Here is a 12,946-nt window from a genome sequence, read left to right as displayed (position 1 = left end):
CTAAAACAAAAATCCAGAAAATCACATTGTATGATTTAAATTTATAAGTATTTGATCACCTACCAACCTGTAAGAATTACGTCTCTCACAGACCTGTTCGTTTTTCTTTAAGAAGCCCTCCTGTTCTCCACTCATTAACTGTATTAACAGCACCTGTTTGAACTCGTTATCTGTATAAAAGACACCTGTCCACACACTCAATCAAACAGACTCCAACCTCTCCACAATGGCCAAGACCAGAGAGCTGTGTAAGGACATCAGGGATAAAATTGTAGACCTGCACAAGGCTGGGATGGGCTACAGGACAATAGGCAAGCAGCATGGTAAGAAGGCAACAACTATTGGTGCAATTATTAGAAAATGGAAGAAGTTCAAGATGACGGTCAATCTCCCTCGGTCTGGGGCTCCATGCAAGATCTCACCTCGTGGGGCATCAATGATCATGAGGAAGGTGAGGGATCAGCCCAGAACTACACGGCAGGACCTGGTCAATGACCTGAAGAGAGCTGGGACCACAGTCTCAAAGAAAACCATTAGTATCACACTACGCCATCATGGATTAAAATCCTGCAGTGCACGCAAGGTCCCCCTGCTCAAGCCAGTGCATGTCCAGGCACATCTGAAGTTTGTCAATGACCATGTGGATGATCCAGAGGAGGAATGGGGCCATGTATCGTGAGATCTTGGCCAACAACCTCCTTCCCTCAGGAAGGAGCATTGAAGATGGGTCGTGGCTGGGTCTCCCAGCATGACAACGACCCGAAACACACAGCCAGGGCAACTAAGGAGTGGCTCCGTAAGAAGCATCTCAAGGTCCATCTCAGGTCTCCAGACCTGAACCCAATAGAAAATCTTTGGAGGGAGCTCAAAGTCCCTAATGCCCAGCGACAGCCCCGAAACCTGAAGGATCCTGAGTGAGCCAGCGTACCCACAGCCATGTCACACAAGTAAAACCGAACAAAAGACGAAGGTGTCCTCCAAGACGCAGCTGTGCAAATGTCCTCCACCTCCATGCCCCTGAACAGGGCGGCCGAGGCCGCCACCCCACGCGTGGAGTGTGCCCCAAACCCCCTAGGCGTAGGAGTGCCATGTGACACGTAGGCCAGATCAATCGCCTCATACAATCAGTGAGGCAGACGCTGTTTCGACAATGGCTGGCCCGCCTTGGTGCCTCCGTGACACACAAAGAGCTGGGGCGAGGTCCACATCGTGGTCATGCGCTGCACATACTGTGCCAAAGCGCGCACCGGGCACAGACGATGCAACCTCTCCTCCCTTGCCCCCGCATGGGGAGGGGGAGTAAACGCCCACAATACCATCTTCATGGAACGAAACAACGACTTGATCACCTTAGGCAGAAAAGCCGGGTTAGGGAGCTACACAGCCCTGCTACCATCGCCATTGATGGCGAGACAGCCAGGCTGCGTCGACAGTCCCACAAAGGTCACTGACCCGCTTAGCAGATGTTAGAGCCAACAAGAGTACCTCTCTCCGCACTTCGGACACACACACCCTCATAGACACTGTGGATAACTGGAGCCCCAGAAACACCACCAGTTGACTGGGCTGAGAAGTGCTCTTTTTCCAGTTCTCTAGTGAATGTGCGGGAGGGCAACGCCTATCCGAACGGAATCCGCGTGAACTTGTACGATGCATGCGCTCCAAGAGAAGTTTCGTCGTGAACCTGCGAAATGGCCTCTTCGACAAGCATTTGTTCAAAATGCGCAGGTCAAGAATCGGCCTCATGCCTTCCGTTTTCTTGGGCACCAGGAAGTAAGGGGAACACAGCCCCTTCTCCCTCTGCTCCAACAGGACTAGGGACACTGCCTCATTTTCCAGAAGGTGTGCATTCTCCCCCTATAGGGCAGCAATCTTCACTGGAGACACCATTACCGTTTCCACGACCCCTGAGAACACGGGAGGTGGTCAGTGAAACTGCAGCACCTAACCCTTCCTCAGTGTTTTGTCCAACCAGCCTGGCAGTGTGCACAGACAACACCACTCGAAGTAGAACAGAGAGAGCGGTTGAGCGCGCAACTGGGGAGCTGTGCCCAGCCATTGACTGTTCGCTCCCCCAGCCCCAACCGCCGCAGGGGGCCGTCTGCAAACATCCACGCCCAAGGTGGGGCCAACCCAAAAGGGAGAGGAAAACGTATGCACCACCTGGGCCGAGCTGTCCATCTCCCTATTGGTTACAGCCGTAACCATGGAGATAGAGGCTCCAGCAAAACTGGCCTGAGACCTCAGTGGGGCAAGCGGAAAACTCCTCCTCGTGCAACAGAACCCAGCCCGGGCTATCACACGCCAGCCAGCCCGGCAGAGGCAGTAGGGAGAGCCACAGACTCATGGGGTCGGAGACCACCACCCCCAGTCAGAGATTGAGGGCAAGAAGACCGCTCATCAAACCTACCCAGACATGCAACAGCCATCTGCCATGAAGGCTCACTCACTGATAAATAAGGTGCACACACAGCTTTATTTATCAACACAGGGTGGGGAAGCACCCCCAAAAAGTCAGGTACGGCGCTTCTTGAATGGGGGGACCTTCCGGCCTCCCTCGTTCTGCCAGCGGGTAGGAGGAGGAGACGGACTCGGGGGGCGAGGCTCCCTCCCCTCACGCGGCACCAGTCGAGCCGCATCTGGTTCCGATGAGCCCGTAGACCTGGCACGGCGATGTTGAGGATGGCGATGCAGCCGACCCCCAGGTTTCCGCGAACCCGAAGCTTCAGTGGGGGCAGCAGATGCCAAAGCAGAAGCAGGAACTGGCAGAAGGGGATTACACTCCAGGAACTGGAATACACTCCTCCCTGTCGTTCTTTTGGCGCACCAGGGCCTCTGTGACCGTGGCGCCAAAGAGCGCGTCCTCCTGCAACGGAGCGTTGAGGAAGGGCACCTTCTCAGGCTCCTTCAGGGAGGTGAGCGCCAGCCACAGGTGCCTGACCTGCACCACTGACGTGGCCATCACCCAACTGGCCGAGAGGGAGTTAGCCTGGGTGAGCTTGAGGTTGGCCGCCAAAGCCCTTGCCACCTCACTCACCTTTGCCGGAGATGGCGAGGTGCTTCTCTCGGTCATCCCGGCCACAGAACACCAGGAGGCCCACATTGTTGCAGACTGCCGGGGTCTGCACCAACAAGGTGTACTGTTTTTCCGCCAGGCTGGCGGAGACTCTGTGCTTGACAGACGGCAGGGCCAGGCGCTTGTGCTCAGGCCCGGGACCAGGGAAGTAGCCAGGGCGGCCTCCAGGGGCGGAATGCCCTTACTCAATGTCTCCAGCCTTCTCTCTACCATGGTGAAGGTGAGGTCAGACTTAACTGTGCCTCGGGTCATGAAGGGGGCTCCCCACACTTCCTCTGCGTACTTGTGCAGAGAAAGGACCTCCGGCGCAGTAGTCGCAGTCAGGTGGCGCACCCGCATCCAGCGGGTAGCCTCAAAGAGATCATCCCCCTCCCCCAGTGGGGGCAACGGCATTAGAATGCACAGGCGCCGGGCAGCAGCAGAGATAGCAGCGAAGATGTCCTCCTTCACCACCAGGGGGTCCACGCTCCTATCCTTTGGGGGAAGAAGAGTCTGAACAAATCCACACCCGTTCAGCCGAGCAGTGGAGAACAATTCTGGAGGTGGACGGAGCCGTAGCCTGGGCGGTCACCTCTTCCTCTGACTCCGACTCCTCCTGAAAGGTGTCCTCATCGGAGAGGAGAAATAGGACGTCAGCCAGAGGGACCTCCTCAGCAAAGTACGCCAGCCTGTCCATCCTCATCTGTAAAGGGAGGACAGCACAGGCGGTGCACAAAGGCTCCTCTTTAGCGCCGTCGCGAGCATGCAGCGACCCCAAACACGCACAGCAGAGTGTGTGCGCATCGACCGCCGCGTCGAGCTCACTACAGCGGCACGCCGACTATGAAGTCAGCGCCCTAGCAGAAACCACTCCAGCGGTTGAAGATGGTGAAGCCATCCTTAGCTCAGTAGAATTTACCGACTGCATAAGAAAAAAGGGAGAATGAGCAGTGTGTGAGACCCTCTTTTATAGCCATGGGGCAGATGGCTATAAGAGGTGTGATTTGCAGTTACTGCCTATTGGCAGAGGGGTAAACCAATAGGAGCGAAGCCCCTATGGGCAAAGCTTTACGAAGTAGCACAAGCAGGTGGTGTATTTCCAAGCGCGGAGTGCATAGTTTCAATCACAGGACCACGAACAGGCAAACCTTGTGTTAAGTAACAGGCAAGGTCAATAACAGAACAGCTGACCAGGAAAAAGTAGAGGCAGGGACGAGACTAAATTGCTGGTAGGAAAAAAACAGGCTAGACAACTCATTACACGTGAGGGCTATTACAGTATTTCTGAATTGCTAGAACACTTAAATCCATTTGAAAAGTGTACAAACCACTTTATTGATTGAATCACACAGTTTGCAGAACTTTAAACACTTCTCATGTGGTTAGACACAACTAGCAAATCGGAATCACTCTTTGAGCAAAATTGTAAACACATTGTCATTCACAAAGCACATGTAGCATTGTGTTGCAAAATGGCACAACACAGCCCCCAAAAGTGAAACACAAGCAACACACTGTAGTCATCGTTAACACACAAGCACTCAAAATGTAACACACCTGTTTCAAATTAGTAATGTGTTGCACCTAATCATCCATCCATCTTCTTCCACTTATCCGGGGCCGGGTCGCGGGGGCAGCAATCTAAGCAGGGATGCCCAGACTTCCCTCTAGCTCTTCCGGGGGACACCGAGGCGTTCCTAGGCCAGCCGGGAGACATAGTCCCTCCAGCGTGTCCTAGGTCTTCCCCGGGGTCTCCTCCCGGTGGGACGGGACCGGAACACCTTCCCAGGAAGGCGTTCCGGAGGCATCCGAAACAGATGACCAAGCCACCTCAGCTGACCCCTCTCGATGTGGAGAAGCAGCGGCTCTACTCTGAGCTCCTCCCAGGTGACCGAGCGTCTCACCCTATCTCTAAGGGATCGCCCAGCCACCCTACGGAGAAAGATGTCATTTCGGCCGCCTGTATCCGGGATTTTGTCCTTTCGGTCATGACCCAAAGCTCATGACCATAGGTGAGAGTAGATCCCTAGATACTTAAACTCCTCCACTTGAGGCAGGCACTCTCCACCAACCTGAAGTGGGCAAGCCACCCTTTTCCGACTGAGGCCAATGGCCTCGGATTTGGAGGTGCTGATTTTCATCCCCACCTCTTCACACTCGGCTGCAAACCGTCCCAGTGCATGCTGAAGGTCCTGGTTAGAAGGGGCCAACACGACAACATCATCTGCAAAGAGCAGATGCGAAATTGTGTGGTCCCCAAACCTGACACCCTCCGGCCCCTGGCTGCGCCTAGAAATTCTGTCCATACATTATTTATTTTTTTATGCACCTAATCAGTAATCAGGATATAAAGCCACGTCAAATCCAAATGGCGTGTGTGATTTTCACAATGGAGGGCAGGAGAGAAGGAGGAAGTGGAAGTGGAAGGAGAAGAGGAGGAGGAGGACGAGGAGGAGACAGAGGAGACAGAGGAGGAGGAGGAAGAGAGAGGAGGAGGAGGAAGAGACAGAGGAGGAGGACGAGGAGGAGACAGAGGAGACAGAGGAGGAGGAGGAAGAGAGAGAAGGAGGAAGAGAGAGGAGGAGGAAGAGACAGAGGAGGAGGAGGACGAGGAGGAGACAGAGGAGGAGGAGGAAGAGACAGAGGAGGAGGAGGAGGAGGAGGAGGAGGAGGAGGAAGAGCCATCATTTCCAATGAAATTAGAGCAACAATCCTACATCATGTTCTGGTTCATGGAATGAGTATGAGGGAAGCAGGACTACGTTCAACCAAATATAAGCAGGTTCTTTGTGGCCTCCATTGTCAGGACATTTAGAGAAGAGAACAGGTAAGTGTACTATCATTTGTGGTCCCTCAAACTTACAGTACAGTATGCACAGTCGTGGAACGTCTCAGTAAATTACTGTAACATATCTCTAAAAATGGGCCCTTTTCTTGCAGTGATATACTTGTATAATAGTATTTTATGTATTGTACATATTTGGTGACATTTCAATGCATTAGGCCTGTCTGTATAATTCTAACAAGAAGTTTCATTTGGAAGGATTGAAAGACTGCCACATGCCGGTGGAAGGAGAGGTATGTAAAATAATCTCATTCGTCTGTGTGAAATACAACAGCGAGTTGAGGAAGACAACGTGCATTGTGTCTCTCCACAATTGACCGTTTCCTGAAACGCAACCTGATAAGTCTCAAACAAGCCTACAGAGTACCATTTGAGAGAAATTCTGAAAGGGTAAAAGAGCTACGATATCAATATGTACAAGTAAGTAATCATGTCCAGAGATTATACAGCACTATTGAGTTACTGTACATCTTTACTGTGTTGAATGTAATGCAGCACATGTATACAGAGGCATGAAGCCTGGAATGTTATGTAATTGACGTTACTTCAAAAATAAATTTTTGTTCATTTCTATAGAGACTGTTTCAACTGGATTCCATGGAAAGGCCTCATGAGTGCATCTTCTTGGATGAAGCTGGCTTCAAACTCACCAAGAGGGGAAGGAGAGGCCGCAACATAATTGGTCAACGTGCCATATGTGCTTCCATCAGCAGCTACGGGGTTATTCACCGCCATGTGACTGTAGGGCCTTACAACACTGCCCATCTTATGACGTTTCTGTATGCTCTACAGGAAGCACTACAGATGCGTGAACAGAGAGGTGATGAGCAGGCAGAGCATTCCATGTATGTGGTATCTGGGACAATGTGAACTTTCACCGTGGTCCTAGAATTTGTGAGTGGTTGAAAATAACCCACGTTTTATAAATGTGTGCCTCCCACCATACTCGCCCTTCCTTACAGTTTTTTTGGATAGCTTAAGCACGATTTTCAAAACAGGGCCCGTGTTTTCAAAACACTACACCCAATTAGCAAAACACTACAGATCATTTGCATAATTAAACACTCTTGTAAAAACTATACACTTCTGTTTAAAAACCACACTTCGTTACCATATGAAACACACACGTTTCACATTACTATACTCTGTTTGCACGAGTTACACTCTGCTGTGATAAACCTAAAACCCTTTTAGCACTTCTACTTCCCTATGATTAGAGTAGGCAACAAAGTACAAATACAATGTAAATACACCAAACACTACGCAAGACCAATATTGGAGACTGAAGAAACTCATTCATTTCTCAACACGCCCAAAATGTTGACATGGAGATTCATAATACTGTAACAAAATGTCACTTTACGTATTGTACTGTAAGTTTACTGTAAAAAAACCTAAAAAAAAACTAGACATTGTCTCTTCGCCTAGCTGGATCTGGCCAGAGAATTTCATCAACATCGCAGGCAATGTTGTCATTAGCAAGACACCTTGGAAAGAAATGTCTTGAATGACGAATCCATCCTTGCATCGCTGCTACCTCCATCTGGTCAGAGGCCTCCTCCATGGCTTGGATGAGGGGTACCTCAGCCTGGAGACGGAGATCATATACCTTGCACCGTCATGCCGAGAAAAACTCTTCTATAGGGTTGAGGAATGGAGAGTATGGTGGAAGATATAGGACGGTGAAATGTGAATGTTGCTGAAACCAGTTCTGAACCAGAGCAGAGCAGTGGAAAGACACATTGTCCCAGACAACAATGTATTGCATATGAACTAATGCTGGATCTCCTCTCCATCCATTCGTAAAACTCTCTGAAGAACAGTGTCAGGCAAAATTGTGTAGTTCAGTGTAGATGTAGTATACATATTACAGTACAGTAAAAGATTATGAGACAGTATGCAAGATCACACTACTAAAGTGAATACATACCTCTGCATAATCATGCCTCAATCGTTTCACCCTTTCGGAATTGCGCTCGAAAGGCACTCGATAAATTTGCTTAATTTGAATATGGTTTTTATTTAGGATGCATGCCAGTGTTGATGTTGAGACCTGATGGATATCGTTGAAACTGATGTGGTTATTGACAATGTTAGTTTGGAGATGATTGAGTGTTATAGCATTGTTGGCCAAAACCATGTTTATTATCTCCCTCTCTTGCTGTTCTGTGAACATAGGAGGCCTTCCCCCTTGTCGTTCCTGACCCTCAATCCTATGTAGGAAAAAATACAGTATACAATAGTACAGTAATTTCACTGGAAAAGGTAACAGAAGTGCTGATAGAGCATAGAATACAGTACTGTAACCAGTTACTGAAATCATGCAGATGTTTTTGATATGATGATATTTTTACAATACCTATTTTCCAGTCGAAATGTTCTTATCACACTTGCCACTGTACTCGCAGTCCAGCCTCCCTCAGCGTCAGGCCGTGGTGGACAACGTGGTCAACCAGAATTGCTGAGTTGATTGAAGACAACCTTCTCAATGATCTTCTTGGCTATAAAAGGGAGATTTGATACAGGTCTATGGTTGTTCATTATAGATGCATCCAGTGTTCTCTTTTTTAATAGGGGCTTAATGGTAGCTGTTTTTAGAGACATTGCCTGATTGCAGAGAGCTATTAACTATTTGCACTAAGTCCATTGTTATAGAGTTGTATTAAAATCAATTGTATTAAAATGCAACATAATAGCCAAGTTATGTCTTGGTGGTCATGGTGACAGTACAGAGTCCTTGTTAGACTGTGCAGTTCTGATGGTCCGTCTAATACTTATAATTTTTTCACTAAAGAAACACGCAAATTAATTACATTTCACAGTGGACATGAGTTTTGATGCTATCTGCTTTATTGGGTTTGTAAGCTTGTCGACCATGACAAATAGAGTGCGGGTATTGTTGATATTCTTGTTGATCATTCCCGATAAATGTTGCTGTCTGGCCCTGCGTAACTCATTGTTGAAGATACAAAGGATTTGTTTATAGATGTCATAGGGAATTTGAAGTTTAGTTCCGCTTTCTTACATAGTCTGTTCAGGGCGCTTACCATCATGGTGGTTCTCCATGGTGTTTTCTGTTTGCTCATAGTTTTCTTTACCTTTACCGGTGCAACACGATCCATTGTCATTAAAATTATCCAGGAGTAGGTCAACTGACTCAGCACTTATTGTTGGAGAGATAGCTATGGCTTCCATAAACTGAGCATTGGTACTCTCATTAATATACCTTTTCTTAACAGAAACAGAGTTTACTGATTGAGGTGGGAGGGTGAGTGTGGTGAAGGGTGGGGTGGGAGTTCTTGTGCCCCCATTTGGGACAAGGACAGCTTCTTGAAGCATTGGGTGATTCAGCCCAAGGAGTCTGCTAAAAGATTAAATTCCTTTCCCCAAGGTTGGAATGGGGCCTGAGATTAAAACATGTTGTTGAAAGTTGTTTATTTTCTCCAGTAGCATAGAAAAAGCGCTATGTCATTTTTCAGGATCTCAGAGCCAGTTCTACCTTTGTAGAATGTCAAAAGACCCAGTGTGGATAATAATCTGCATGTTGCTTGGAGAATAACTGGCAACATTTCTGTTAGCTCTCTGACCGATGTCAGCCATGGTTAGGTTTTCAGTTTTGGTTAGGTTTGCCATTCTGATATGCTTGGTTATGTCGTCCCCTTTCAAGGTAGTATTTGGCTTATCAGATGTGGACTCATTTGGTTTCCTCTTTCCCTCGTCCTATCAGTGGTTTTAGGGCTATTTCTTAGATTTTGGTTAGCTCTAATGCTAGTGTTGTGGTTAGCCTCCCTTGGTTCATTTACCCACATTCCGTTCCGAGTCAGTGGATCTTACCTGTTTTGCAGTATGAGTTCAGGTGGTGGATTGAGGGTTGGATTTGCCTCTGCGGCGCATGACGTCAGACCAATACATTTATCAACAAACAGATGTGTGACTACTTAAAGGAAAGTAATGAACATCCCATCATGCAGCGCGTCATGCATAAAAATGCTAGGTCCAGTTGATCTCGATACTGGATCAAGATAGCAAGAGCAAAGGACTTAAGTGCTTTTGAAAGGGGGTTCATCAAAACAAGTATTTCTCAGATGTAGCTCTCCCTTCAATCCACACTGTAACGTAATGCTTACAGGGTTTTTGGTGCGTAAAATAACACCTTGTTCCTTCTGGCCTATTACTGTACATGTGAAAGAAATCTCACTACCCTAATAAACTCTTAGACATGATACACACCACCTACTGTATGGTCCCCCCAAGGTGACGTGCCCCCTAAAGCTATGTAGAGTAACCTGAGAAACCAATGAATTATGTGTCGGATTGTTAATTCATGGAAAGGACTGATGTCCACGTTCTTTCCCAAGCACACAGTCATCACCTAAAGTAGAAATGTATGCTCAAGTAACCGATTTCCACTAGTCATCATCTCCTCATAAACAACACCTTTATGTGCATTATAACTCATGTCCAACTTTTATGTACCGCATTCTCAGTCCCTAATGTAGTCATAGCCTTCGTCATCCTCATCATCACAAAAAATGTTCTGCAATACTGACTGGTAAGGCATTAGGTCGTATTTGAAGAGCACTTAGGGAAATTGAACCGCTATTAGCAGGGAGGGTGTATTTGGTACATACAGGTCCACGACAACATTCTTTTTGAACAGCTAATGGTCAACAGATGCTTTCTGGTTATGTACACACTGAGTGGCTTGTTTTTTCTATCTACCTACAAGGTAATGGGAATCAGCAGCCGACTCTGGGAAAATACAGTAAAACTGGAGTATCCCCTGCTGAGAAGAGATACATCCGCTTTAGTTCTTCTGGTCAGGCAACATCTGTGGCGCTGCAGGTTAGAGTGGCAGACCAGGATCTGAAGGATTGTTGCTTTGAGCCTTTGCGGTCAAGAGTCTAAAAGTCTTAACTGAACTTCTAACTGGAAGAATACAGGTCTCAACTTTTGTCACTGAAATCGTGCCCTTGAGTAAAGCACTTAATAACATAGCGACACTACTCTGCATCTGTAACTATGCTACTCATATCCTTGTGTGTGTGGCTACTATGACAAGAAATGTAGCCATTTAAAACACATAGACCTGCCTGTAAACTGGAATGGCTAACTGCCAGTCCGTAGCCAGCCTATTTTTGTTCTCCGGGAAAATTTGATTTGACTAGATATACGTGCTGAGCACATGTACACTCTGACTATATTAAAAATAGGAAGAACCTTTCGGATGTTAATTATCCCATTAAAGTGGATGTATTTCTGGCAATGCATGAAGTGGAGATACTGTATCCTATTCAAATAGCCTACCATTACCGGCTCTGATTACACAGAAATGAAAATGATATGAAACCATAACAAACGTAAAAGGAAGTAAGACCTCTGGGGTTATTTGATTTATCTACAGGGGGACAGGACAGAGTAAATTATTAATGAGACCATAGGCTTTTTGGTAAATGATAATGAGCGTACTTCGTGAGAAATACTTTCAGAACAAGTGCTGGTAACCAATACAGTTTGTAACCAACAAAGAATCTGTTGTCTAAATAAACGTCTGATTTTGACATCTGGTAGTCAATGATTCATGATAAAGGTAATATCACATTGGCATAGCAGGAAATGGAGTCTGTTTTTGTGTATTTGAATAAACAAATAAAGGCAAATACTTTCTAGAGAAATACAGAACCCTCCATAATAGATGAGCAGAGTTTTGAGTGCAGTATAGTGTAACTACGTGGCATTGCTTTAAATAATTACTTCACATGGTAATTTTAGATGCATGGTAATTTAACAGACGCTCTTGTCCAGAGTCATTTACAGTTAGTTACTTGCTTATGTAGTCGTGAGTTAGTGAGATACAAAACTTGTTGACCTATATGTATGTTGGTGTGGAGCGAAGTTCTTTGGCCATAAGGCCAAACTGGGGCGGTTTTATTCAGAAGTAAGCTGATATGTATTCTTTTAACCTTAAATAAGTGGCCTGCAGTGGTTTAGGCTGCTGCCTCTGCTGCAGCGTGGTTTGGAATCTGGCCCACACCTCTTTTAGCTAAAACTCTATATCCACAAAGCCTAAATGACTCAAAATACTGTGTAATAGTTGTCTATGAGGCCCCAAATTCTTGCAGGTGGTATAGCTGGCCATTCGTCTTGGCAAAATGCCTCCGGGTCATGCGAAATCTTTGGTTGTCTTACATGAACCGCACGTTTGAGATCTCCCCAGAGTGGCTTGAGGATATTAAGGTCAGGAGGCTGTGATGGCCACTCCAGAACCTTCAACTTTTTCTGCTGTAACCACGGGAGTGTCAACTTTGCCTTGTGCTTAGGGTCTTTGTTGTGCTGGAAAGTCCAAGAGCGTCCCATGCGTAGCTTTCATGCAGAAGAATGCAAATTGTCTGCCAGTATTTTGTAAAGCTGCATTCATCTTGCCATCAATTTTCACAAGATTCCCTGTGCCTTTAGAGCACACATACCCCCAAAACATAATTGACCCACCACCATGCTTCACAGTAGGAATGATATTCTGTTCACTATAGACCTTGTTGACCCCTTTCCAAACATAGCGCTTATGGTTGTGACCATAAAGCTCTATTTTGGTCTCATCACTTCAAATGACAACGTGCCAGAAGCTATGAGGCATGTCAAGCTGTTTTCGGACATATTATAACCAGGCTTTTTTGTGGCATTGGTGCAATAAAGGCTTCTTTCTGGCAACTCGACCATGCACCTACCGTTGAAACAACCACGCCGTCTTTTTCCAGAGCAGCCTGTATTGGTATCGACTACAACCTTTCTGGTATCGTGACATCCCTAGGAGAGACCAATAGAACAAAGCGGTACGCAGACGGCGGTACATGTACTTTGCAAGGCCCAGCATCTACCCAGTTTTTGCAAATCAGCAGTAATTTACTTAATAGTTCCACAGATTTTCGTTGTACTGTACTCGTACTGTGCAATGACAAAGCTGAATCTAATCTAAGATGGACTGGCCCAATCGGTCCAGATACAGTGGGGAGAACATTTTCAGGTTTTCCCACTGTCACGGCTTCGGG

Source organism: Esox lucius, chromosome 10 (assembly GCF_011004845.1).
Source record: "Esox lucius isolate fEsoLuc1 chromosome 10, fEsoLuc1.pri, whole genome shotgun sequence".
Classification (NCBI taxonomy): domain Eukaryota; kingdom Metazoa; phylum Chordata; class Actinopteri; order Esociformes; family Esocidae; genus Esox; species Esox lucius.
This window is presented reverse-complemented; position numbering follows the sequence as displayed.